Raw genomic sequence first — 4,088 nt, forward strand, 5'->3', positions numbered from 1 at the left:
ATGTACTAATAGTAAATCGAATCAAATTAATTTGATTTACATTGATATATAAATAAAACAGATGTATAACTAAATCGTATTTAAGATATCTATATAATTTTAAATCTCACACTTCTTATTAACGTGAATTATCCTATTAATAATGTAAGAAATTTGATATGATTACTTAATTATATTTATATATTAAAATAATTTTTTAAGTAATAAATTTAAAAATTAATTATTTTTGCTTGTGTGACTACACACGACTAGTTAGTGTAAAACTTTCTATATCGTGGATGCTTGAAAATTAAATTCATAAGTTATTCTTATGAATTAGGTTTTAAAACTTCAAACAAGTGAATAAGAACGGTAATATTAGGAAGATAAAAAAAAAATAGTTAAAACTTATCATATTTAATATTTATTAATTATTGTAACAATTAATAAATATTAAATAAAGTAAGTTATGACTGTTTTTGGCTAATTTTCTTTGGTTATCAAATATTTTTTCGTAAATATTTTGGTTACCAATCAGCATGGTTGGTTGTGTGTATAAAGCTATCTTTAAATTGTTGATACGAAGAATGAGGAGTGTAATGCCAGAATTAGTGGGAGAATCCCAGACTGCCTTTGTGAAAGGAAGGAAGATATACAATGGAGCTCTAATTGCATGCGAAACAGTATATTGGCTAAAACGACAAAGAAAGGCATCAGCGATTATCAAACTGGACTTCCACAAAGCCTATGATAGAGTTAAATGGTGCTTTGTTGATACCGTGTTAGAGAAGATGGATTTCGGTAGTACATAGAGGGCATGGGTTAAGGAGTGTATAAGGTCGGCATCCATCTCTATTCTGGTTAATGGATCCCCTTCAAAAGCATTCAAAATGGAGAGGGGACTTCGTCAAGGCGACCTATTATCGCCGTTTTCGTTTGTCTTGGTGGTGGATGTGCTCAACAGAATGATCGGCGAGGCAGTGAGGAACGGTCACATTTTTTCACTGTTGGTCGGTAGGGATGATATTGAGTTATCACACTTACAATTTGCGAATGACACAATATTATTCTGCCCGCCAGAGGAGGGGACATTGAGAAGTTATAAGAGACTTTTGAGGTGTTTCGAGGTTATGTCGGGACTGAGCATTAACTTTGAGAAGTCTAGTTTGATACCAGTGAATTGCAATCAGGAGTGAACTAGTCGGATGTGTCAGTTGCTTGGCTGCCAGGAAGCAACCCTGCCGGTGAGGTATTTTGGTATTAGTCTAGGAGCAAATCCACGGTTAGTAAAAACTTGGAAGCCGGTTATAGAGAAGGTGGAAGACAAGCTCAGCCTATGGAAAGCGAAGGTTCTAAGTAAGGCTGGAAAGCTGGTACTCATTAAGTCTGTCATAAACAGTCTACTAGTTTATTATCTGAGCCTGTATAAGATGCCAAATGCGGTTGCTCGAAGAATCATTTCTCTGCAGCGAAGGTTCTTCTGGGGGAAGGATGACGGACGACCTGGCATGGCTCTTGTGAAGTGGGAGATGATCTAAGCACCAAAGAAGTTAGGAGGATTGGGAGTGGGTGATGTAGTGGTTCGTAACACTGCTTTACTGTTTAAATGGTGGTGGCGTTTCTCAAAGGAGGACTGTCCGTTGTGGAAGAAGATTGTGTGTTTTTGCAATAGATTGAACCCAAATCAGTTGATGTCTACTCAGACTTTACCAGTGAGAGGGGATCCATGGAGAAATATATGTCAACTACAAATAAAGGAGCAACAAGTAAGGCAGAAGATGATTGATGGCCTCGCTATTGAGGTAGGGGATGGCAAGACTACCAGATTTTGGGAGGATACGTAGCTGCAAATAGGAAAGTTGAAAGACTCTTATCCGAGACTCTTCTTGATTTCAAGCCAAAAAGGATCACCAATTGGGGATTATAAGTTTTGAGATGGGATAGAGTGGGTATGGCATTTTCAGTGGAGGCGGAAGCTCTGCCAGTGGGAATCAGAAACTTTAGATCAGCTGCTGCATGCCTTGCAATTTGTTAGACTGATAGCAGAAGTACAAGATAGAGTGGTGTGGAAATTCGAAAAGGAAGGTGTTTGTACGACTAACTCATTTGTGCAGGTTTTGTAGGAAGCGACTCTGGATGAGGAGATTCTGAGGTACAGATTCACAAAAGAGATTTGGAGAGGATTAGTTCTGCCTAGAGTTGAATTATTCACTTGGTTTGCTCTGATTGGACGGGTCAACACAAATGACCGGCTTAGTAGGTTAGGTATTCTGGGACCACATTATAATCTGTGTGTGTTGTGTAAGAAAGCCGTTGAAAGTGTTCATCACCTGTTGGTTGCTTGTGAGTTTTCTTGGCAGGTGTGGTGTGGATGGATCTCGAAATTTGGTCAGGAGTGGACAGCTCCCGGCACCTTGAAAGATCACTTTGAGAGTTGGAGATCCATGCTTATGAGACAGGAGGTACTCAAGTTTTGGCTAGTTGTGTTCTTTTCAGTTATATGGAATGTTTGGTTATGGAGAAATGATGTAATCTTCCAGAACAAGACAACAGGCGTTGTAGAGTGTGTGACACAATCGTTTCTTTGTGCTACGGAATGGTGTGGTAACTAGCTTATATTGTTGATGGCTATGCCGGAGATGACATAAGAGTTAGTTAGTCTTGTATTTTTACCTTAGTCCTTGTATGCTCCACTTCGAATGTAGAGCTCTTTCTTTCAAAAAAAAAAAAAAAGAATTTCTTAAGCCAACAAGATATAGCTCGAATGACATAGTCTCCCATATTTACTTAAGAGGTCATGGATTCGAGTTTCCTTATTTTCGGTAAAAAAAAAAAAAAAAAGAATTTCTTAAAACAAATGTCCACTTAATTAGGATAAAATGATCAAATTTGGAAAATTGAAAGATCACATAGTAAGTATTTTTTTTTTCAAGTTTTAAAAATATATTCCAAGAAATTATATTCTCAAAAGCATTATACTTAGAAATATTATATTCGAGTACTATAAAATTCTTGTTTGTTTAGTATTATAAATTATTGCAGATTCATTTTAATATTTTCAAAAATAGATTATCAATATGTTTGTTTTATTATACCGGAAATTGATTCTTAATTTCTAAAAGGGACGCTTCAATAAAGACGTCTAAAACATCTTTTTTTAAAGATATTTTTTAATAATTAAAATTTAACACATATAATCAATTAAATCGTGTTACTTTTTGTTAAAATTAGGTAGATAAATTAATTTGACCAAAAAATGGTTAATCAAATTTTGAATCTATCTAAATTAATATTATTTTTCATAAAAAATGATTACAATACCCCTATTATAGAAATTGAAATAAAATATTTTTAGGAGTTAAATTTTAAAAAATAGTATTAGAATACGATATTTTCAAGGAATAAATTAGAATTCTTGAAAATAAACACACAGACAACACAGTCATAAAAGAATTACATCAAAATTTAATTTCTAGAATCTTTTAAAAGATATATATCTGCCTGTATTTAATATAATTTATCAGATAAAGATAATTATTGGATGGTTATTAAAATATTTTTTTTTCCAGTTTAGATTATTTTATTTTTAAAAAAAATGTAAGGAGTCAAAATAATAGTTTACTATTATATTAGAAAGTTACTAGACACCAAAAAAATATTAGAAAGTTAATAGGCTAAGAATGAGACAAACCTCCACTTCAACCAGGATGTATCACATGTTGTAATTAATCCTTAACCAAGCCGAAGACAACAGCCAACCATAGAAGTCCTGATCGTCTGTTCCAAAAGAAGGTATTTTTTTTTTCTTTTTTCTTTTTGATATGAATATAACAGAAGGCTTTATAAAAGACTAAAGGAGATGTGAAAAGAGAAAGGCTACAGAGGCATTCCTACAGGCACTTCAAAGCGTTGAGATCGCTTGAAATTTGAGTTTCGGAAAATAGGAAATCAAAGGTGGAATCATGTATTCATGTTTTAATCAGCAATTCACTACCAAGTGGAAATATATAGAGCGCGCTCTATTATTATAAAGTGGTTCTGGTTGTTATGTATATTTAAATATTGCGGGAGGAAGAGCATTTGTTAAGGAAGAATTAAAAAAAAAAAGG

General features: G+C 33.8%; 1 protein-coding gene across 3 annotated transcripts in view; it reads right to left on the reverse strand.

Annotated features, from left to right (window-relative positions):
* The window catches only part of LOC107624887, a 19,228-nt gene extending 15,233 nt beyond the window's left edge, over positions 1-3,995 (reverse strand). For all 3 annotated transcript variants that reach the window (XM_021115413.1, XM_016327364.2, XM_016327362.2), the window contains exon 1: positions 3,671-3,995. The gene's annotated coding sequence lies outside the window, so the exon portion shown is untranslated. The remainder of the gene's footprint in view (positions 1-3,670) is intronic.

Source organism: Arachis ipaensis, chromosome B02, assembly GCF_000816755.2.
Source record: "Arachis ipaensis cultivar K30076 chromosome B02, Araip1.1, whole genome shotgun sequence".
NCBI lineage: Eukaryota > Viridiplantae > Streptophyta > Magnoliopsida > Fabales > Fabaceae > Arachis > Arachis ipaensis.